We start from the raw sequence: 24,596 nt of genomic DNA, 5'->3' as shown, positions 1-24,596 counted from the left end.
AGGGACTCTATTCTATTCTCATGGGGAGGAATGTACTTATCTCGATGTGTTGTGAATCTGTGGAATTCCCTACTCAAAATGCGGTGGATGCCAGGACAATGAGCCAATGTAATGAAGAGATACAGATGTTGAATTTGCAATGGGTTGAAGGGTGAGAAAGAGCTGGCAGGAAAATCCAGCTGAGACCGATGTGAGCTCAATCATCACCGTATTAAATGGTGGGGCTGGTTCTCCTGTGCCCAGTGCGTCTCTTCTTACGGTAATAACTGGAAAGCTGAATCCAAAACTCACCACCTTCACCAAAGGAGATTTTTGGAAAATGACATAGTCAGGTGGATTAGCATTCCAAGCTGAGATAGTGAGGAAATGTGTAGGAGATAATGATTTTGCAATTTTAAACTGAGGGGAGACAGTGATTTATGGTTTTAGATTGTGTCGTACCTTCGCAGCGTCCAGTGTACGCTGTTGTGAATATCTATCCTGTACTTTATTACAAAGCCAAGGTCACTGACAATGAAAACCAAAACACCCAGGTAACATCGTCTCACCTCGTAATCTGATAAAAGACTTGTGATAAGTCTGGTTGAACTTAGAACACAGATGGAAAACTGGAAGATTAGATCCACTCCAAGATCCAGTGCTTTTTAAACAAAAGGAGACTACAATAGGATGAGGCAGAAGTTGGCTAATGTAGACTGGAAACAAAGACTTTACGGTGGGAAAGTTGACAGACTGCGGGAATATCAAAGCAATTTTTTGATGTGCTCAGCAAAAGTATATATCAGTGAAAAGGAAGGACTTTAGGAAAAGGAATAATCTGCCATGGATGGCTCAGGAAATAAGAGAGTCTATCAAACTGAAATAGAATGCATACAAATTGCCAAAGACCAAGGAGATTAAAAAAACTTTAAAGATCATCAGAAAGCGAGATGGGATTGGGGGAGAAAAGTGGTGAGTAGCTATCCCCAGGGCCAGAATAGCAGTTTACACTGCTAGAGGGGAACCTATTGTGTGGGGAACATATGGCGTCTAATTGTTGAAGCACTGAACTGTTACCATAGAGATAATCCTGATCAAGTTAAAAATCACAGCACACTCCAAAAGCTTGTACTTCCAAATAAACCTGTTGCACTATAACCTGGTGATGTGTGGTTTTTAAACTTTGTCCACCCCACCACCGTCTCCTCCACATCAGAATCGTGATAGAAAGCCCCACTGAAACTGAAGTGCCTGTCAGATACTTGAGGGAGCCACAGGGGCGTGGGGGAGGGGTGTGTGGTTTAACCACAAAGTGCTGAACTGAACTAGACTTTCTAACTGACCGTTGCCATGGAGATAATACTGAGAGACAGTCTCTATTCAAAGTCCCAAACCACAAAGGTATAAGAATGGGAGCGGCACATCGGACAGGCGGGGAGTTACCTGATGCTGCCTGGAGGTGTTTTGCATGTACACTATCCAGGGAACTGCCATGTCTCATCAATAAAGACTCAAAGAAGACCTCTCAGAGTTCTGTGCCTAGTTATACCTATCCAGCAGGGTTCAGGAATATGAGGACACAGCAGTCAGTCTTCACAGTGGAGGATACGAAGACCATGCCAGTAATTGATAAGGAGACTGAGGAAGGTGAGGACCTAGATAACCATTATCATGAAAGAGTTAGAGCTGGGCAAGGTATTGGAGCTAAAGGTAGACAAGTCTCATTGCCCTGTTGGAATACATCCCAGGATACCAACAGAGTTAGTGGGAGAAATAGCAAATGCACTTAGAGTTATAGAATCCGACAGCAGAGACAGGACCTTTGGCCCAAACAGGCCCACACTGACCAGAATGTCCATCCATGATAACCCCATTTCCCTGCACTTGGCCCATCTGCTTCTGACCCTTTCCTATCCATGTATTTGTCCAAATGTCTTTTACCTGTTGGGAGTGTTCCTGCCTGAATCACTTCCACTGGCAGCTAATTTCATATACATACCACCCTCTGTGTAAAACAGTTGCCCCCCCCAGCTTCCCTTTTATTCTTTCTCCTCTCACCTGAAACTGATCCAATCAAGCCGTCCAATCCTTGAGTTCCTGGGAAAAAAGACTGAGTGCATTCACCTTATCCAGGCCTCTCATGGTGTTATACACTTCGAGAAAAGAACCCCCTCTGTTTCCTCTGCTCTAAACATAAAATCCTCACTTGTCCAACTCTCCCTATAACTCAGATCCCTGAGCCCTGGCAACATCCTTGTAAATTGTTCTGCACTTTTTACAGTTTAATAACTGAAACCTACATTACATTCATCATATTTCCAGTATTTGCCCACAGCGCTGGAACCGACGTGACAAGTCAATGGATTAGAATCCATGATCGAGAATGAACTCCTTTACAATAATCCGGTTTTCATAGTGTTTCCCATGGTGCAGGTATCCTTGTGTCTTTCTGGTTGCATTATTAATTAAAGACTTGTCCTTCTACAAAGCAAAGTTGTGACTTAATTGTTCCTGGGAAATGTGCCATGATTTTCCAGACTTTCAAAAGCAAATGGAATCTCTCTCCCCAGTCACCGTGCTGACATGGACTTGGCTGTGTCTCAGTACTTTTGCAGTCACACTGAGATTTGGAATATTCGCCCATGGACAGAATGCACACCTTTCCTTCCAGATGAAAAGGCCAATGATATTCAGATCGGCACGGATCAAGTAACTATCACATCTGAACATGAAGTTCAATTTGAATTTCTCATCCGCAAATCCACCCTTTCAATACCTTACAACAGAGCACACAAGTTACCACTGTTAATACAGGATGGAAATTCATAAGACAATTGTAGTATTAAACTGTAGCTTCCTTGTTCCTCCAAAGCTTTAAGCCTCAGTCTCACAATTTCTCTCTTCTGTGAACTGAAATCCAAACCCACCTCCACACCCAGTTCTCTCACACATTCTCTTCGAATTCAGTTTCCGAGCTCCTGATGAGAACTATCCTGCATACACTGCTTCCTGCAACTCTGGCCAAGACCCATCTTCCTAAAATGAGCCAAATTAGAATTCTAATTGCAGGCCCATCCTTGTCCCTTTCCATAACAACTCTGAATCTTCACAAAAGAGTTCTGATCATTTTCTGCAAAACGCTGCACCACTGATAGTCTGATCACATGTCAGGGTAGTAAGAAAGGTGCCATTTTCCTGGGTCCTGCTCCCAGAGGGATGAAGCTGCTAATGATAGATTAATTCCTCACACCCACAGCCTCCTTCCCAGACACTGACCTAGGCTGCACATACTCCCAACGGTTGCCAGCACTGCGACCGTGCACTGGTCTCCCTCCTACAGCACGTGCTCCCGATCATACAGGAGTCCGGGTGATTGACAGCAGCTGCTGCCCAATATATCAGAATCCCTACAGTATGGAAACAGGCCCTTCGGCCAGACAAGTCCATACTGACCCTGCAAACAGTAACTTGCACAGACCCATGCCCACTAACTAATGTAACTAATACTATGGGCAATTTAGAATGGCCAATTCACCTGCCCTGCACATCTTTGGATTGTGGGAGGAAACCCGCTCAGACACGGGGAGCACACGCAAACTCGACACAGACAGTCGCTCGTGGACGGAATCTAACCCGGGTACATGATGCTGTGAGGCAGCAGTGCTAACCACTGAGCCGTCTCTATCGAGTGGAGGGGGCGTGGCTGGAGGACTGGGTCAATGGGATTGTAAACAGTGAATGAATGTGGAGGACACTGGGGGATGGACAGGTCAGTGAGCGACAGGATCAGTGCAGCAGCAAGAGGGGATCCGAGACAAACTGAGCAATGGGAAAGTCTGACAGGAGAGAAACTACAGGAAGGTTCTGTTTAGAGGCTCAGGCAGGGACAGCTGGGAGACAGCATGGCCTGGTGGCTTGGGCAGGTTTACTAATCAGCCTCTTCAAAGATGCTTTTACACAACTCTGAGCCTGATCCTCCTCGTCCAGAGGTAAGGACACTTACACTATTTCCTGGTGGGCAAGGGATACAGGAACTGCCTTTCAAAAGGAACTCACCTGTGTTGGTGACATTAACAGGACTCAATACAGACTCACTGACAAAATGCTGGTGTACTTGAACTTCATCCAGAATATTAACACCTATAACTGGGCAACGCAGACCCCAATGTACAGAGTTAAATCCTGGATACTAATAACAGCTTTGTGCATGGGAAATCATATCTCATGAATTTGACTCAGTTTTTTTGAAGAAGTAACAAAGAGGATTGCTGAGGTCAGAGCATGGACATGATCTACATGGTCTTCAGTAACGTGTTTGACAAGGTTCCTCATGGGAGACTGGTCAGCAAGGTTAGATCGCATGGAGTACAGAACTGGCCCGAAAGTAAAAGGCAGAGGGTGCTTTTCAGGCTGAAGGCCTGTGACCAGTGGAGTGTCACAAGGATCGGTGCTGGATCCACTACTTTTCGCCATTTATATCCATGATTTGGATGTGAACATAAGAGGTATTGTTAGTAAGTTTGCAGATGACACCAAAATGGGAGGTGTAGCAGACAGTGAAAAAGATTACCTCAGAGTACAAGGGGATCTGGATCAGAAGGGTGAATGGGCTGAGGAGTTCAGTTCAGAAAAATGCAAGCTGCTGCATTTTGGAAAAGCAAACTTTAGCAGGACTTATACAGTTTATAGTAAGTTCCAGGGGAGTGCTGCTTAACAAAGAGTCCTTGGAGTGCAGGTTCATAGTTCCTTGACAGTAGAGTAGCAAGTAGATAGGATAGTGAAGGCGGCAGTTGGTCTGCTTGCCTTTATTGGTCAGAGAATTGAGTGTAGCGGTTGGACGGTCATATTGTGGCTGTACAGGACATTGATTCGGCAACTTTTGTAATATTCCATGCAATTCTGGTCTCCTTCCTATCAGATGGATGTTCTCAAACTTGAAAGGGGTCAGAAAAGAATTACAAGGATGTTGCCAGGGTTGGATAGGCTGTTTTCGCTGGAGCGTCAGAGGCTGAACGGTGACCTGAAAGAGATTTTTAAAATCAGGCCGGGCATGGATAGGGTAAATAGACAAGATATTTTCCCTGCAGAGGGGGGAGTGCAGAACTAGGGGGCTGAGAGGGGAGGGTAGGCAGAGAGGGGGTGGGCGGAGGGTAGGAGAGGGTGGATGGATCGAGAGGGTTGGGACAGAAATGGGCGGGGACAGAAAGCGGGATTAGAGAGGAGGGGAACAGACAGGGGGATCAGAGGGGGCGACCGACCGACGGTTGGGGGGGCGACCGACAAAGAGGGGGAACAGACTGAGGGGGGGCAACCGATGGAGCGGGGAAAGAGACGGGTGTGCGACCGACAGGGGGGCAACTGACAGAGGGGGGACAGACCAAGGGGGCAAAAGATGGGGGGACAGACCGACAGGGGAGGGACGACCGACGAGGTGGGGGAGCCGACAAAGGACTAACCGACAGAGGGGGGGAACCAGACAGAGTGGGGGGAGACGGGGGGGGGGGGGACAGAGAGGGGGAAGATGGAGAGTTATTTTATAGATCTACAACTCAACCCTGTTCGTGTTTTCTCCTCCTCACCTTAATTTCCTCTGAAGGGCTCTGAACAACTGCATAGTTCCTGGAAAGTGGAGTTTCAGGGAGATCAGGTGCTGAATGTGGCATTTGGGACACTGATCTTTAATGGAATGTGCTGGTCAATAAACGGACTCTGGTTTGATTCCACTGTCTGTGTGGTATTTGCACATTCTCCCCGTGTGTCTGCGTGGGCTTCCTCTGGGTGCTCTTAATTTCCTCCCACAATTCCAAAGTCATGCAGTTTAGATGGATTAGCTTTGGGTAATGGTAGGTTACAGAGTTAGGGTGGAATACTGTTCCGATGGTTGGTATGGTCTCATGGGCCGAAAGGCCTGCTTCCACACTGTGGGGATTCTGTCACTGAGATAGGGGTTAGGAGGTCACGTTGTGGCTGATTAGGGCATTGGTGAGGCCAGTTTTAAAATACTGCATTCAATTGTGGTCTCCATGATTTCAGAAAGATGTTATCAGAATAGGACTCAACCTCTTAATGGCAAGATCTTGGGAAGTGTTGACAAACAAACAGACCATGCAGTGTAGGTTGATAGTTCCTTGAAAGTGTGGTTGAAGGTAGACAGTTCGGTGAAGGTGGTGTGCTGTATACTAGCTGTTATTGGGCAGTGCATTGAGTAGAGAAGTTGGGAGATCATGTTTCGGTTGTACAGTTTATTGGCTCGGCCACTTTTGGAATCCCCAGACTGCTTTCAATTCCAGTCTCCCTGTTACAGGAAAGATGTTGGGAAACTTGCAAGAGTTCAGAAAAGCTTTACCTTGTGGTGCCAGTATTGGAACATTTGAACCATAGGAAGAGGCTGAATAGGCTGAGGCTATTTCCCTGCAGCACTGGACATTTTAAGTGGCTTTATTGAACTTTATAAAATTATGAGGAGCAATGATAGGGTGACCAGTCATGGTTTCTTTTTTCCCAGGGTAGGGGAGACCAAACAAATGCTCCTATTAACAAGCAACAATTTAAAATTCTCACCCTTGATGTAATTCCTGGCTGTGAACATCCCTGTCTCCCTGCACCACACAACCTGTGAGACCCCGACAACTCATTTTCTTTCAGACTCCCAACGATGTGTTTATTGATTGCTTCAACTGTCTGGCTGGTTCTACTGTTGCCAAGGCAACACGGTCTGGAATTCCCACCCTAACCCCCTCAGACCTGCTTTCTTCCTTTAAGGTATTCCTGAAAACCTGCTTATTTGGCAACTCTTTTGATCACCTGACCTAATATCCCCATCTGTGGCCTTATGTCAGAAGTTCTCAATAGTATTTCTGTGGATTTATAAACATGATAAAAAAAAAACAAACTGTTGTTGATTTGCACATACATTGTCAACTCTTCACTGTCGCTGAGTGAATAATCTATAACAGCTCTTACCCAACCACATTGTGGGAGCACCTTCACCACACGAATTGCAGCTGTACAACGAAGTCAAACATCACCTTCTCCACAGGCAATGGGGCTTTGGCACTGATCAATGGTATCTGTGGAGGGAGAAACACACAGTTGATATTTCAGGGAGTGCAAAATGCATTATAGGGAGGGAAAATGGTGCAGAATTTGGATTTTGAAATTTGTGTTTTACAATGTGCACTAAGTTCTATAAAACCTCTCATCCCATACCATGAAAATTTCCTCCTCTTCCTGGTCAATATGTCTTTCCTTTCCCCTACCCTTCACCTTCACACATTTCCAATGCCTTGGTCACAACAACACTGTGCTGTCAGTGAAGTTTATCATGTGGTTGAGTATTGTCCCGCCCCTCATTCACTCCGATTGGTTGAAGGACCAACTAGCACCTCTAGCCCCCGTTCCCCCACTCTTATTGGTCCTGCGCTGACATCAATAATCCGAGGCCCATTGTGTGCTGGAGCATGCTCAGTGCTTCCTGCTTTTGCTGCTATTCATTCGGTATGAGAGAGAGGGCTCATCCCTGTTTCTCCTGATGTCAGACAATAACAACAACTACCTGCATTGTATGGAGCCTTTCACATTGACAAATCTCCTAAAATGCTTCACGAATGATAAAAACGTTGATTAAAGAGAACGATTTTTAGATACATCTTTAAGGCAGACAGACAGGGTTCGGGAGGATATTCCAAAGGTTTGTGTCCTCGGCAGCTCCAATCGTGGAGTGATATAGGTGGGCAACAGCTTACAATGAAGACAGTTAGTGGCTAACCATAGGTTAACAACCTCATGTCGTAGCCCCCTACCCCACACACCAGTACTTGTTCTCACAGCCTGCCATTACACACTACCTATGGTTAGCCATTAACAGTCTCCATTAACAGCTAGTCAACCTCCCCCGGCCAGATCGTTATCCTTTATCCAACTGTTCTTCTCACTCTATCCCTATCTATCCTTTACTCCTTTTATCCTCCCCTCACACTATCTTCTGCACATAAACTGACTTTTTTTTCCTCAGTAACATCTGTTCTGTGGAAGGGACACCGGATCTTAAACTTTAACTCTGATTTCTCTTCACAGATGCTGCCAGACCTGCTGAGCTTTTCCAGAACCTCCTGGTTGTTGTTTCTGATTTACAACATCCGCAGTTCTTTTGGCTTTAATTTACTGGGAGTTTGTAATTCAGGTCCAACAGCCTCTGTCCCAGTCTCTGCTGTCTCTCCCAACCCCAAACAGTGACACTGCACCTGCACAGCTCATGGACATGTGTTGTCTTGCTGGCCACACCCCTCATTCAATCTCATTGGCTGCAGGACCACACAGACTCTCCTCCCATTGGTCTAGAGCTGCCATCAATCAGCTGGGCCCCATTGTGATGAGAGTGGAGGGCTAATCGCTCTCTCTGCCCTGGGATGAGCTTCATAATTCACAGTGAATGGGGCAGTATCACAGAGCACAGGGGCTGGGGGCTATTCAGCCCATTGGGGCTGCACTCTCTCCCTCTGGAGATGCTGCAAGTCTGTCCAAAGTCCCCTCCCATGTGCCCATAGCCCCCCAAATCTTTCCTTAAAAAGTAAATTCCAAGTCTGCTTCAGAATACCTGCTGAATCTGTGTCGTTCAGACTATTCCAGGTGCTCAGAACTTACTGAGTAAAATAGTGTTCACATTTTCACCTTGTATTATTTGCCAATTACTTGAAAGTAGTTACTAAAAATTGTGACAGTGTTAACAATTCCTCTCTCTCTCTGCAAATTCAAGACCTTGGAACCAAATCTGCACCAGATCGAAATCACTGCTTCACCTTCTCAGCTCCAAGGATAATTATCTGTGCTTCAGCTAGCTCTCCACAAAATAGAGGAATGCATCTTAATTTATTAAGATCAAAGAAACAGACCTTCGGTCCAATTCGTCCGTGCCAACAAGGAATCCTAAACTAATGGATTCCCATTTACCATCTATTGGCCTGTATCAATCAAAACCCTTCCTATTCATGTACCCAATTGGAAGCCTTTTAAATGTTGTGATTTTATCAGCCTCCACTACTTCATATGGTAGCTCCTCCCATACACACACCACACTCAGCTTGAAAACATTGCCACTTAGATCCCTTTTAAATCTTTGCCCTCTCAACTTAAACCCATGTGCTCTAGTTTTGGACCCACCTAACCTGAGGAAAAAGGACGCCAGCTGCTCACCTTATCAACGCCCATCGTGATTTTATAAATCTCCATGAAGTCACCTCTCAGTCTTTGATTCTCTAGAGAAAATAGCCCCAGCCTATTCAGCCTCTCCCTGTAGCCCAAATCCTCCAATCCTGGCAATGTTTTTGTCCAAACTTTTTCAAGTTTCACAACATCCTTCCCAGAACAGGGAAATTCAAACTGAAAACAGAATTCCAGAAGTGGCTTAATCAACGTCCTGTCCAGCCACAATATGACGTCCCAGCTTCTGTATTCAATGCATTGACCAATAACGGAGAGCGCTAGTGGAGTCCCATTTGCCATCGGTTCACCCGTTTCCCTCTAAAACCTTCCTCTTCATGTACCCAATCAAATGCCTTTTAAATGCTGCAATTGTACTAGCGTCCACCACTTCCTCTGGCAGTTCATTCCATACTTGCAATGCCCTCAACATGAATAAGATGCCCCTTAGATCCCTTTTAAAACTTTTCCCTCTCAACTTAAGCCTGTACCCTCTAGTTCTGGACCCACCGAACTTGGGAAAAAGTCCCTGACTGCTCACCTTATCCATGCCCTTCATGATTTTATAAGATCACCTCTCAGCCTCCATCTCTCCAGGGAAAATAGTCCCAGCCTATTCAGCCTTTCCCACGAGCTCAAACCGTCCAACCCTGGCAAAATCCTTGCAAATGTTTTCTGAACCCTTTCAAGTTTCTCAACATTATTCCAAGAACAGGGAGATTGGAACTGAAAACAGGATTCCAGAAGGACCTTAATCAGTGCCTGTCTAGCCACAATATAACGTCACAACAATTGCATTCAATGCATTGAGCAATAACGGGGAGCGTACCAAATGCTGCATTCACTCCCCCGCCTACCTGTGACTCTACTTTCAAGGAACTATGAACCTGCACTCCAAGGTCTCTTTGTTCAGCAATGTTCCCCAGGACTTTACCATTAAGTGTATAAGTCCTGCCCTGATTTGCCTTTCCAAAATACAACAGCTCACATTTATCTGCCATTCCTTGCTCCAATGTCCTATCTGATCAAGATCCTGTTGTATTCTGAACTAATCTTCTTCACTGTCCACTACTCCTCCAATTTTGGTGTCTTCTGTAAACCTACTGACCATACCTCATATATTCACATCCAAGTCATTTATTTAAGGGCCCAACATCCATCCTTGCAGCACATTGCTGCTCACAGACCTCCAGTCCGCAAAGCAACCCTCCATCATCCTCTGCCTCCTACCTTCAAGGTAGTTTTGTAATGGCTTGCTCTCCCTGCATTCCATGTTATCTAACCCTGCTAACCAGTCTGCTTTGTGGAACCTTGTTGAATGTCCATATAAACAACATTCACCGCCTGGCTTCATCAATTTTATTTGTCACTTCAAACACTCACTCAAGTTAGTGAAACACAATTATGCATGTACAAAGCCACAGTGACTCTCCCTGATCATTCCTTACCTTTCCAAATAGATGGATATCCTGTCCCTCAGAATCCCTTCCAACAACTTGCCTGCCACTGACTTCAGGCTCACTGTTCTCTTGTTCCATGGCCTCTCCTTACCACCTTTTAAAAATAATGGCACCTCACCTGTCGCTATCAACGATACAAATACCTCAGGAGAGGCCCAACAATCACTTCCCTAGATTTCCAGAAAGTTTCAGGATACACCTGATCAGGTTCCAGGGCTTTATCCACCTTGATGCGATTTAAGACATCTAGTACCACCTCCTCTGTAACAAGGACACTTTTCAAGTTATCACTGTTTATTTCTCCAAACTCTCAAGCTTCCCTATACTTCTCCAGTAAAAATGACGTGAAATATTTGCAGATCATTCGCACCCCCTGTGGTTCCATAGACAGCATTGTTGACCTTTAAGGGGTCCTATTCTCTGGTCCAGTTAATCTTTTGTCTGTGATATATTTGTTTAAACTCTTTGGATTCGACTCCAGGACATCCCAGAAAGGCCTACTTCACGGACCGTAATTTTCCTCTGACTTGATCAACAATGCCCTCCAACACATACCCTCCACTTCCCGCACCTCCGCCTTTACCCACAATAATGAATATAACCCTGCGGTCTTCACCTTCCACCCCATTAATCTCCAGATACAGCACATTAACCTCTGCTATTTCTGCTACCTAAAGTCAGACCCCACCACCAGAGACATATTTCCCTCCCCACCTCTATCTGCATTCCGCAGAGACCATTCCCACTGTGCCTTCCTTATTCGGTCCACACCCTCCCACCAACCCACGCTCCACACCCTTGACCCTACCTTGCCGCCATGGGAAATGTAAAACGTGCAGCCACACCTCCCTCTGTCCAAGACCCCAAAAGGATCTTTTCACATCAGGCAAAGATTTGCCTGCACATCCCAAAACCTCATCTAGACACTATGGGAAATTTAACATGGTTCATCCAACTAATCTACACATCTTTGGACTGTGGGAACAAACTGGAACACCCGAAAGAAACCCTCACAGATACTGGAGAGAATGTGCCAACTTGAACACAGGTAGTCGCCCGAGGCTGGAATCAAACCCAGGTCCCTGGAGCTGAGGAAGCAGCCCTAACCACTGAGCCACAATACTTTGGGATCTTTGTTGCTGATGTCCCGCCCCACTGATACCTCGGTCATTCACCCTGCTTCATTTCCTAAGAGGCAGCGATGATGGAGTGAAATTATCGCTAGACAGATAATCCAGAGACACAGAAAACGTTCTGGGGACCCGGGTTTGAATCCCATCACGGTAGATTTTGGATCGTGAATTCAATAAATATCTGGAAAAAATAATCTAGTGACGACAAGGAATCCATTGTTAATTGTTGAAAAAACCAATGTGGTTCACTCACGACCTTTAGGGAAGGAAAATGCCATCCTTACCTGGTCTGGTCTGTATGGGACTCCAGACCTATAGCAACTTGGTTGACTCTTAACTGCCCTCTGGGTAAACGCTGCAATAAATGCTGGCCGAGCCAGTGACAGCCTCATCCTATGAATGAATAAAGAAAACAGGAAGGTTTTGTTCCTTCTCTAGTAGGTACATCCTACCAAATGAATCTGAAATGTTCTCGTACACACTGAACAAATAACTTTCCATCCAAGCCCTTATCACTACATCACTCCGAGGCCATGTTGGTAAAGTTAAAACCACTTATCATTGCATCCATATTATTCTTACATATAACTGAGGTCTCCTTGTAAAATTGTGTCTCAATTCCCCGCTGACTATTGGGACAGAGGCTATAATACAATCCCAATAAGATGGTCATCCCTTTCTTATTTCTCAGTACCAACCAAATAACTTGCCTGGATGTACTCCCAGGAATGTTCTCCCGAAGCCCAGCCATAATGTTATCCCGAATCAAAAACACCTCTCTCCCTGCTCTGTTGTCCCCTTTCTATCCTTGCTATAGCATCTATACCCTGGAACATTAAGCTGTTAGTCCTATCCATCCCTGAGTGATGCCTCTGTAATTGCTATGGGAACCTAGACTGTAGCTTCAGGGTGCAGGACCTGGAGTGTAGGGAGGTTAGGAACATGGCATCAATCTCAAAGGAGGGTGCCTGTAAACAGGAAAGTGGCTTGAAGTGTGTATACTTCAATGCAAGAAGTATACGAAATAAGGTAGGTGAACTTGCAGCGTGGGTTGGTACCTGGGATTTCGATGTTGTGGCTATTATGGAGACATGGGTAGAACAGGGACAGGATTGGCTGTTACAGGTTCCAGGGTTTAAATGTTTTAGTAGGGTCAGAGGTGGGGGTAAAAGAAGGGGAGGTGTGGCATTGCTTGTCAAAGATAGCATTACAGCGGTGGAAAGGACGATGAATGAAGACTCGCCATCTGAGATAGTTTGGACTGAGGTGAGGAATAGGAAGGTGAGCTCACCCTGTTAGGAATTTTCTACAGGCCTCCTAATAGTCCTAGAGATGTAGAAGAAAGGATTGCGAGGATGATTCAGGAGAAGAGTGAAAGTAATAGGGTGGTTGTGTGGGGAACTTTAATTTTCCAGATATTGACTGTGAAAGCTATAGCTCGAGTTCGTTAGATGGGTCGGTGTTTGTTCAATGTGTGCAGGAGGGTTTCCTGACACAATATGTAGACAGGCTAACAAGAGGTGAGGCCATACTGGATTTGGTTCTGGGTAACGAACCAGGCCAGGTGTTAGAATGGGAGGTAGGTGGGACAGTGACCACAATTCAGTGACTTTTACTCTAGTGATGGAGAGGGATAAGTGTGCACTGCAGGGCAAGAGGGCAGGGAAATTATGATGCGGTGAGGCACGACTTAGGATGCGTGGCTTGGAAAAGTAGGCTTCAAGGCAAGGGTGTAATTGATATGTGGAGCTTGTTCAAAGAGCAACTATTGAGTGTCCTTGATAAGTATGTACCTGTCAGGCAGGGAGGAAAGGGTCGTGTGAGGGAGCTGTGGTTTAATAAGGAATTGGAATCCCTTGTTAAAGGGAAGACGGCGGCCTTTGAAAAGATGAGGCGTGAAGGTTCAATTGGGGCGATTGAGAGTTATAAGGTAGCCAGGAAGGATCTGAAGAGAGAGCTAAGAGCAGCAAGGAGGGGACATGAAAAGTCCTTAGTTGGTCGGATTAGGGAAAACCCTAAGGCTTTCTCTAGGTATGTCAGGAATAAAAGAATAAAAGGAATAGGTCCAGTCAAGGATAGTAGTGGGAAGTTGCGTGTGGAGGCTGAAGAGATTGAGGTGTTGGAAATTCTGGAAAGGGCGAAAATAGATAAGTCCCCTGGGCCTGATGGCATTTATCCTAGGATTCTCTGGGAAGCAAGGGAGGAGTTTGCAGAGCCTTTGGCCTTGATTTTTAAGTTCTCGTTGTCTACAGAAATAGTGCCAGAAGACTGGAAAATAGCAAATGTGGTTCCCTTGTTCAAGAAGGGGAGTAGGGATAACCCTAGTAACTATAGGCCGGTGAGTCTCACTTCTGTTGTGGGCAAAGTCTTAGAGAGAATTGTAAGGGATAGCATTTATGAACATCTGGATAGGAATAACGTGATCAAGGATAGTCAGCATGGTTTTGTGAAGGGCAGGTCGTGCCTCACAAACCTTATTGTTTTCTTTGAGAAGGTGACTAAGGAGGTGGACGAGGATAAAGCGGTAGATGTGGTGTATATGGGTTTAAGTGAGGCGTTTGATAAGGTTCCCCATGATAGGCTACTGCACAAAATACAGAGGTATGGCATTGAGGGTGAGTCGGAGGTTTGGATTAGGAATTGGCTGGCTGGAAGAAGACAGAGGGTAGTAGTAGATGGTAAAGGTTCATCTTGGAATGCCGTCACTAGCGGTGTTCCGCAAGGATCTGTTTTGGGACCATTGGTGTTTGTCATTTTTTATAAATGACCTGGAGGAAGGGCCAGAAGGTTGGATGAGTATGTTTGCGGATGATACAAAAGTCGGTGGAGTTGTTGACAGTGAGGAAGGATGTGGCAGGTTACAGCGGGATATAGATAAGCTGCAGAACTGGGCAGAAAGGTGGCAAATGGAGTTCAATGTAGGTCAGTGTGAAGTGATTGACTTTGGTAAGAGTAACAAGAAGATGGGGTACTGGGCTAATGGTAGGATACTTGGTAGTGTGGATGAGCAGAGGGATCTTGGTGTCCATGTAAACAGATCTCTGAAAGTTGCCACCCAGGTAAATAGTGCGGTGAAGAAGGCATATGGCGTCCTGGCTTTTATTGGTAGAGTAATTGAGTTCCGGAGTCCTGAGGTCATGTTGCAGTTGTATGGGACTTTGGTGTGGCCGCATCTGGAGTATTGTGTGCAGTTTTGGTCACCATACTATAGGAAGGATGTGGAGGCACTAGAACGGGTGCAGAGGAGCTTTACCAGGATGTTGCCTGGTATGGTAGGAAGATTGTATGAGGAAAGGCTGAGGCACTTGGGGCTGTTTTCATTGGAGAAAAGAAGGTTTAGGGGTGACTTGTTAGAGGTGTATAAGATGATTAGGGGTTTAGATAGGGTTGACCATGAGAACCTGTTTCCACGTATGGAGTCAGCTATTATGAGGGGGCATAGCTTTAAATTAAGGGGTGGTAGGTATAGAACAGATGTTAGGAGTAGTTTCTTATAGGACAGATGTTAAGAGTAGATTCCATGAGTCGTGAGTTCATGGAATGCCCTGCCACTAGCAGTGGTGCATTCTCCCTCTTTATGGGCAGTTAAACGGGCATTGGATAGGCATATGGAGGATAGTGGGCTAGTGTAGGTTAGGTGGGCTTGGATCGGCGCAACATCGAGGGCCAAAGGGGCTGGCTGCGGCTGTATTTTTCTATGTTCTGTTTTTTTCTATCCCAGTCACATTTTCAAAACCATACCCAGAGCCCACCTGCCTGACCTGTAAGGCCTCTTGCACAGAAATAAATGCAGTGCAACTGGTCCGTCGCACCTCATTCTGTGACTTGCTCTTGACTACCTTGACAGTCTGACTGGTGAACAGTACCAGCCTCAGACTCACCTCTTTTCTCAGTATCTCTTTAGGATTACCCTGACTCCCTCACAGGTTTAATGCCTCCCGAGTGGCACTAGCAAATCTCCCTGCTCGTCAGGACCCCATGCCTTCCCCTTCCTATGCCATTGGTACCAATGTACAATGTCCTCCCACTGGTTATTTTCCCTTTTGAGAATCTTCTGCTCCCTCAGAGACATCCTTGACACTGGCACCAGGGCGGCACCACCCCATTCTGATCCCTCATTGTCAGCTGCACAAACAGCAGATTGTGCTCCTGACTAGAGAGTCCCCTATCACCATCGATTGTGTGGAACTGGATATACCTCACATTATGTTAGAAGCCAGTCTCAGTACCAGTAACTTGACTGTCAGTTACATCCCCCTGAAAGTCTAATACCACCTACATTTTCCAAAACAGTATACTTGTCTGAGATGGGGATAGCCACAGGAGACTCCTGCAGTACCTGCCTACCCCTCCTAGCTTTCCTGGCAGTAACCCATCTACCTGACTGTATCTGCAGTATCCTGCATTCCTGACACTGCCACCTATCACACCCCCCAGCTCCTGTCAATTCCTCACTGCCTTTAATCACTCCTCCACTAATCCATGCGATCCAACAGGATTTGCAATCACACTTCCTGCAGACAACCATCAGGATCATTGAAACTCTCCCTAATCTCCCACATCCGACAGGAACAGCATGCCCCTCTACAACAGGCCATCTCTCCGCCTTAACAATCTACAGACCAAGACAAAGGCACAGTCTTACTGCTCGAAAAATACTGCCAGAGAATAACTTAATGCTTAAGTTTTATATTTTAAACATTTAATCAGGAGACTGTAAGACATTAAAAAGAAACCCTCACCTTACTCACGATTGTACATTTAATAAAATAAAACCGACTAAGATTGATATTTGAAGAGACTGAAACTCACTAAGCTGATCCCCGGCTCGGAGTATTTCCAAGGGTGAAGTCTCTCTGAGGGCAGCTGTGAAATGTCACTGTTTCTCTTCTCTGCCCACTCCATTTCCAGAGAGGTTTTTAACTTCACATCAAGTCAGCTCAGAGAGGTCACTGCTTGGTTTTATTCACTGGGGGTTGCCTTTGCTGCCCAGACCAGTATTTTTTGGCCACCTTTACTTGTCTTGGAGAAAGTGGTGGTTAATCGCCTCCCTGAAATGCTGCAGTCCATGTACACCACAGTGATGTTTGGACAACAATCCCCCTCTGGCCCCACAACCCTCCCTGTCTCTGTAATCCCCCTCCGGCTTCAGAAATTACATGTCCATGGCATAAGATTTTTATTTAGATTCATTTTTGTTTAATAAACTGGCCCAAAAAAGTGAAATAGTTCACCCCCAAACAAATTTCTGTTGATTGAAATTTTGGAGAGGCTGACACATTGACGTTGCAGTATTTTATCTCAAATTGTACACCTAGAATGATGGAACTTTCTTTTAAATGTTGCTAAAAAGGGAGGCAATGGCTTAATGGTATTCCTGCCAGATGAGTGATATGTACAGTGTTCCGAGGATTAGGGTTAGAATCCCAACATGGCTGATGGTGGCATCGGAATTCAATACAATCTAGAATGAAAAGGCGAATGATGACCATGAAACTATTGTCGATTGTTAGAAAACCAATTTGGTTCACTAATGTCCTGGAGGGAAGGAAACTGTCATCCTCACCTGGTCTGGCCTACATGCGACTACAGGCCCACAGCAATGTGGTTAACTCTCAACTGCCCTCAGGAAAAGTACTTTAAAAACTGTTAACAAATACTCCACAGGTATCACTTAAAAACTGGTTGTTCCCATTGGGACTGTGAATTTCTGAACGGCCAGAACTAAAACGGAGTTTCATCTTCAACTTCTCCCTGTCTCTCCTCACTCTGTTCACACCCAAGTCCAAAACACTCTCATTGAGCCAAGCAGCCCTCACAGTGCAGCCCTGTCATTTTCCTTGTCTGCTCACACCTACACTGCCCTCAGCCTCCTGTACTGTTCCAATGCATCTCAATGGGAGCTCAGGGACAGCACCTCATCTTTCAATTCAGCCCTTTGTAACCCTAGAGTCAATATGGACCTCAGCATGGACCTCTGAATGAACAGACAGTTGTCAGAAGCTGGAACATTCCACCTGAAAAGGTACTGGAATTTGAGTCCAAAAGGATTTTTAATGGGAAGTTTGCAGGTAATTGAAAATATGAAGTTTACATGTTAGCATCATGAAGTGGGTGGTTGGGTCTAAATCTGAGAGTTCTCACAAAGAGACAAGGTGCAATCTGGATAAATCCCTCTCAGGCCAATCCCTCTCAGGCCAATATCTCCTTCCTCTCCTGCAGGGCCCAGAACAGAGCACACACCCAAAGGGTGACCCAACCATAAATTTGTACATCTTTCTGCTTAACAAAAATATTGGAGATATTTTCCCACAAACAGATCAGACAAACCTTTCTCCTTCCACAGTTAAATGCCAATGATATTCAGATCCGGATGAATCCATTTTCTGTAAAAACTTGCTTTTGAGATCCCAGCCTCAATTATTCTGATTTAATATCCTATGAAATGAATTCACAAAACAAAACTCACAGTCAGTGCTAGAAGAATATAAAGACATACTTTTCTCTTGTTATGTGCTTGATGTGTAAATGCCTCTCTTCAAATCGCACCCCCCTGTCCTAGGAAAGGGACATGTACATGCGCCTCACCTGTACCTTGCCCACAATAAAGATGGTGGCCATATCACCGCCTGAGGGCCGCAGCCATTTTCCCATCTGCTGCAAACGCGGGACTAAGAGATTCTAATTCAGACTTACGAACCGCACAGAGTGTAATTAAAACTTCCCAGTGTAAAGTGACTCATTATCTCCCTGTCTCTGAGGCCACTCTCCCCTTCCCTGTTTGTGTCTCCCACATTCACCAACGCCCGAGTCACGTGGCACTGCATCGGCTGAGTTATTGGTGACGTGTCATCCCACTGGCCACGCCCCTCATTCACTCCCATTGTTTGGATGACCAGCTGGTTACACTTCGTCCACCAGTCCCACCACCTTTTCCTATTGGTCCGAAGCTTCCACCAATCAGCTGGACCGCATTGTGAGGTCAGTGGTGGGATCCTCCCCCTGTCTGAATCACACCCAGAAGGTGTCAATCAGGAACAACAGCAGAAGGTGCAGGAAAAGCTCAGCAGGTCTGGCAGCATCTGGGAACAGAAATCTGTCCAGTGGCCCTTCCTCAGAACCGATGGGAGCTGGGAAAATTAGAATCCTGACAGTTTGGAAATAGGCCACTCGGCCCAAAAAGTCCACAGCATCCCTCCAAAGGGTATCCCACCCAGACCCATTCCCCTACCCTATTACTATATATTTCTCCTGACTAATGCCCCTAACCTACACATCCCTGAGCACTATGGGAAATTTAGCTTGGCTAATTCAACTAACCTGCAGATCTTTGTACTGCAGGAGATAGGGGTTAAAGAGTAAATAATAGGGAGGGACAGAATCCAAAGAGAGACCGGACCATTTGGAAAGACAAAGGAGTGGATTACGTTCTGGCTGGGAGGGTGCATAGATGTTAATGGTGGGGACAGGAACCTGTGTCTGGCAGCATCTCAGTGGAGGTGGCCGAAATGACAACTGATGATCTACATTCTGCTGCAAAAACAGACCCCGAGCTTCCGGCTGCCTGCCACTTTAAACACACGAGCCTGTTCCCTGGCCAACATCTCTATCTCATGCTTACTGCTGTGTCCCAGTGAAGCCAGAACATACCAAATGGCCCCGTATTTCGAGGAATGCAATTTCCCCTCCCATGTGGTCAATACCATCCAATGTGTCTCCTCCACTTCCTGCACCTCTGCCTTTGAAACCCACACCTCCAACTGCAACAAGGATAGAACCCCCACGTACCCCCACCAAGTCCTTACCTTCCACCCTGATACAACACATCATTCTCTGCTATTTCCACCACCAACAATCAGACCGCACCACCAGATTAAGGGGTTTGACAGAATAAATACTGATGTGTCTGAGGGTAAATACTGAGAGGGGAGTCTGAAACCAGATTCTGAGCCAGTCACAGAATCAAAGGTTCTGCTTTGGGTTCGTCAAGTTTAAGGCAACACAGACACGGACAAGGGGTTTCAGTCGCAATGGAGCTGGGGTGAGGAGGAGATAAGCAACGGTTTAGAGATTGGAATTCCTGATGTTTGGGATTGTGTAGATGTCTAATCAGAAGGTCAGCTTCACGTCAGTTATAACAGCAGTATTGTGAAGAGTCTAGTTCTGCTGCATAGTTCCCAGTGAGAGGGAGAGGCTCAGCAGTTAGGGAAAGGAATTTGTAAGCCAACGGGTTTAACCATTACAATGTTTTATTGGAGGGAACTGCACCTAATCGAGTAGTGGGAGCGTGGTAAGCAGTTTGATAACTGAGTAACAGTGGAGTAATGGAGAGGGATGATGGGGAGGGAGAGCTGGGCATCGTCAGTGGACATGTCAAACCCAACATGGTACTTTTGCACAATGTCACCTCCTGGCAGTATGTAGGTGAGATACAGGAGGGGCCAAGGATAGATCCACGGGGGACACCAAATGCAAGGAATTCAGAAAGGAAAGGGAGAGTGGAGATGTAGCAGCATTTTCCAACAACCGTGAGGTCAAATGTCAGTTTTTCACAGAATGGGAGAGAAGGACATAACCAGAAAAGACAGAACAAGGAACAATGTCAGTGAATCGGTGAGGGGGACTGATGACGAGGAGGAGAAAAGAGAGTTGGAAAGTCAATGGTTTAGTGAGATTAGTGTAAAGGGTCAAGATGAGCTCTGATAAGGCTTGACATGAGATGAGATTGGAGATAGATGTAGGTTTGGACAAAAACCAGGAACACCACATGAAGCAGTTTGACTCAGTGGGCTAGTGGGAGGGAGGGAAGCAGCAGATCGGATTCTCTGTCTTAGTGACAGAGAAACTCCATGTGCTCCAAACTCTTGTTGTTGGAGAGAAGGATAGAGGAGACAGGAGGATGGACAGTGCTTACAAAGAAACAAAACCTGGGTAAGTGATATATAAAGTGAGTGAACAAACCTAATGTATATAAATTTTATCCAAAATATTAAAACAAATGACTGAAGTCCTGGTTCGAATCCCATCTTGGCAGATGGTGGAATCGGAATTCAAGAAAAAAATAACTGGAATTAGAAATCTCCTGATCTCCATGGAATAATTGTCAATGGCGAAAAAAGTCCTGCCAACCTGACAGTGACCCAGCCAGCTACTCACTGTATTAATCACTGCAAAGTCTCAACACAGGAATGAAACTGGATGGACCACTCGGCATCTAAGAAGGCTCCATTTAATACAACCACAGAATCAGCCCTCTCGATGGTGCAATGTCTTTCAGACTAACATCTGGATTTTGGTACCAAAATGTGAAGAGCTGTCTCACAGACCAATCAAGGAACAGCCTGACATAGTCACTCATGAAATCAACCCTTACAGACAATGACCAGACACCACCATCACCATCCCAAGATAATGAAATTGTGGTGATGGAAAAGCGCAACAGGTCAGGCAGCATCCGAGGAGAAGGAGAATCGATGTTTCGAGCCTAAGCCCTTCATCAGCCTGACCTGCTGTGCTTTTCCAGCACCAGACTCTTGACTCTGATCTCCAGCATCTGCAGTCTTCACTTGCTCCTGAAATCTCTGGATATGTCCTGCCCCACAGGCCAGGCAGAGGTCGTGGCACAGACAGGGAGGATTTGCCCTGGGAGTACTCAACATTCACTCCGGACACCAGGAAGTCTCACGGCTCCTGCTAATTACCACATCCCCTCCTCCCTTGGCTGATGGATCAGTTCTCCTTCGTGTTGAACAACATTTGAAGGAAGCACTGAGGCAATAAAATGGTGTCAAACGTACTCTGGGTACAGGATTTCAATGTTCACAATCGAAACTAACTCTGCAACATAATTACTGACTGAGCTGGCCAGGTCCTGAAGGACATAGCTGCTCAACTGAGTCTGCAGCGGGTGGTGAGGGAACCAACAAGAGGGAAAAACATACTTGATCTCATTGTTATGAATTGACCAGCTGCAGATACATCTGGCCATGACAGTATCAGTACGAGCGACCATCACACATTTCCTTTGGAGACAAAGTCTTGCCTTAAAGTTGAGAAAAACCTCCATTGTGTTGAGTGACACTATCACCGTTCTAAATGGGACAGACTTCGAAGAGATGTAGGGTCTCAAACTGGGTATCTATGAGGCACTGTGGGACATCAACAGCAGCAGAACTGTACTCCAGCACAATCTGTAATCTCATGGGTTTGTAAATCCTGCTCTCAACGATCACAATGGACAGGAAAGGAGGGCATGCCAAGAGCAGCACCAGGCAGACCTAAAAATGAAGTGCCAACCTGGTGAAGCTATCAAACAGAACTACCTGCATCAAACAGCATCAGCAGCAATCTGCAGCCAGAAGTGCAAAGTGGGATGATCCATCTCAGCCTTCTCCAGTGGTTTCTAACATCACAGATGTGAGTTTTAAGCCAGTTCGGTTGAGTTTGAATAACATCAAGAAATGGTTAAGTAGTGCAAAGGCTACGGGCCCTGCCAACATTCTGGCAATAATACAGATGGCTTGTGCTCCAGAACTTGCCACCCACCAAGTCACGTACCACTCCAGCACTGGCATCTACCGACAATGTAGAACATTGCCCAGGGATGTTCAACACAAAAACACAGGGCAATCCAACCCAGGCAATTTCTCTCTATCAGTCCACACTCGATCAGCAGTAAAGTGATGGAAAGTGTCATCAACAGGGCTACCAAGCAGCAGCTGCTCCGCAACAGCCAGCTGAGCGACACTCATTTTAGGCTCCACCATGGCAACTCGGGTCCCGATTGTGTTACCGTCCTGATTCACAACCTGACAACCAGCTGAATCCCAGAGGTGAGGTGAGTCTGACGGCTGAGTCCCACTCCAAGACCACAAATTCTAGCTGATTCCACCCTTGTCTCAGCTCATACACTTTCATCTATCTTGTGTTATCTCCAGACTTCAATATCCAAACATACTCCTGGCCAGCTTCCCACATTCAACCTCCCTGTAATCTAAAGAAAAACTAAATCTCTGCTGCCCAAGTACTCCCTCGTACCAAAACTTGTTGATCCATCAAAAGGCTCCTATTCATAATCAACAACATAGAGCCACAGAGATGGACAGCATGGAAACAGACCCTTCAATCCAACCCATCCATTCCGACTAGATTGAGTTGGGATATCTGGTCTCACCTGCCAGCATCCAGCCGACATTCTTCAATTTAAAACTCTCACCCTTGATTTAATTCCTGATTGTGATCATCCCGAGCTCGCTGCATCTCACACCCTTTGAGACCTCAACAACCCATTCTGTTCGAGACTCCCAATGATCTGTTAGTGACTCCCAATGATCTGTTAATTCATTACTTCACCGGTGTGGCTGCTTTTACAGTTGCCAAAGCAGCAAGGTTTGAAATTCGCAGCTAAAACCTCTCAGGTCTGCTTTCCTCCTTTAAGACATTCCTCAAAACCTGCTTTTTGGCAATGCTTTTGGTCACCTGACCTAATATCTCCATCTCTGGCCTTATGTTTAAAATTCTCAATAATATTTTTTGTGCAATTATAAGCATGATAATAAAAATACAAACTGTTGTTGATTTGGACATTATCTTCAGATCTTTATTGTTACTGAATGAATACTCTGTAATGTCTCTTACCCAACCACACTGTGGGAGCACCTTCACCACACAAACTGCAGCTGTACAAGAAAGTCAAACATCACCCTGTCCCCAGGCAACAGGGTTTTGGCATTAATCACTGGTATCTGTGGAAGGAGAAACACAGTTGATGTTTCAAGGAGTGCAAAATGGATTACAGGGAATGAAAATGGTGCAGAATGAGATAGTCAGAAATGGAAGGAAGATACACTTGCTTATTGGAAAAAGAAATTCTTGACTGTTAAAGATTTTCCAGAAAATATTGATAAGCAGCAGGTGGTCAGGGGCTGGGCGGCAGTGAAAAATTAACTTCCAAAAATGTCTGTAAAAATAATAGTAAAATACCAAACAGACCAGAAATACACCCATTGTTCGATACTGACGAAGCTAGATATTGACAAAGTGGTCGCATGAGGGAGCCCAGAGATGAAGCAGAGCTGTATAAGCTGTTATGATCCCACAGTCATAGAGATGTATAGCACCGACACAGACCGTTCGGTCTAACTCATCCTTGCCAAACAGATATCGAACCGAGTCTAGTCCCATTTGCCAGCACTTGGCCCATTGTAAACGCTTCCTAATCATATCATGTGTCTCTTTAGATGCCTTTAACATGTTTTAATTGTACTAGCCTCCACCACTTCCTCTGGCAGCTCATTCCACCCACTCCATGAAAGAGTTGTCCTTTAGGTCCCTTTGAAATTTTATCCGTTCACCCTAAATGCCCTCTACTTCTAGACACTCCTACTCCAGGGAAAACACCTTGTTCATTTACTCTATTCATGCCCCTCATGATTGTATAAACCTCCATAACACCACCACTCAGCCTATGGCACTCCAGGGAAAACAGTCCCAGCCTTTTATGCCTCACCCTACAGCTCAAATCCTCCAACCCGAACAACATCCTTGTAATTCTTTTTTGAAACCTTTCAAGTTTCACAGAACCCTTCTGATAGGAGACAGGCCAGAACTGCACACAATATTCCAAAAGTGGCCTAACAAATGTCCTGTACAGAAACATGACCTCCCACATCCTATACTCAATGCTCGAACCAATAAAGGAAAATATACTGAACACCTTCTTCATCATCTGCAAATGACTTGCAAGGACTATGAACCTGCAGTCAAGGTCTCTTTGTTCTGCAAACATCTCCAGGGCCTTGCCATTCAGTGTATAAGTCCTGCCCTG

The 24,596-nt window shown here is 45.6% G+C and overlaps 1 long non-coding RNA gene across 5 annotated transcripts in view; it reads right to left on the bottom strand.

Annotated features, from left to right (window-relative positions):
* Positions 1–24,596, bottom strand: part of LOC148135755 (uncharacterized) — a 47,270-nt gene that overhangs the window by 3,589 nt on the left and 19,085 nt on the right. For 2 of the 5 annotated variants that reach the window (XR_015754810.1, XR_015754813.1), the window contains 4 exons: positions 23,408–23,514; positions 18,101–18,208; positions 12,055–12,163; positions 6,943–7,049 (listed from right to left, as the gene is read on the bottom strand). This is a non-coding gene — a long non-coding RNA (uncharacterized LOC148135755). Of the gene's footprint in view, positions 1–2,638; positions 2,756–3,008; positions 5,000–6,942; positions 7,050–12,054; positions 12,164–18,100; positions 18,209–23,407; positions 23,515–24,596 lie in introns of those variants that run through there. The other 3 variants (XR_015754814.1, XR_015754811.1, XR_015754812.1) reach the window with 3 other exon arrangements.

This window comes from Chiloscyllium plagiosum, unplaced genomic scaffold (genome assembly GCF_037043375.1).
Source record: "Chiloscyllium plagiosum isolate Xiang-an unplaced genomic scaffold, Cpla_swu_hap1 HiC_scaffold_48, whole genome shotgun sequence".
Taxonomy (NCBI): Eukaryota; Metazoa; Chordata; class Chondrichthyes; order Orectolobiformes; family Hemiscylliidae; genus Chiloscyllium; species Chiloscyllium plagiosum.
The sequence above is the reverse complement of the archived record's forward strand: the minus strand, read 5'-3'. Positions and strand labels throughout refer to the sequence as shown.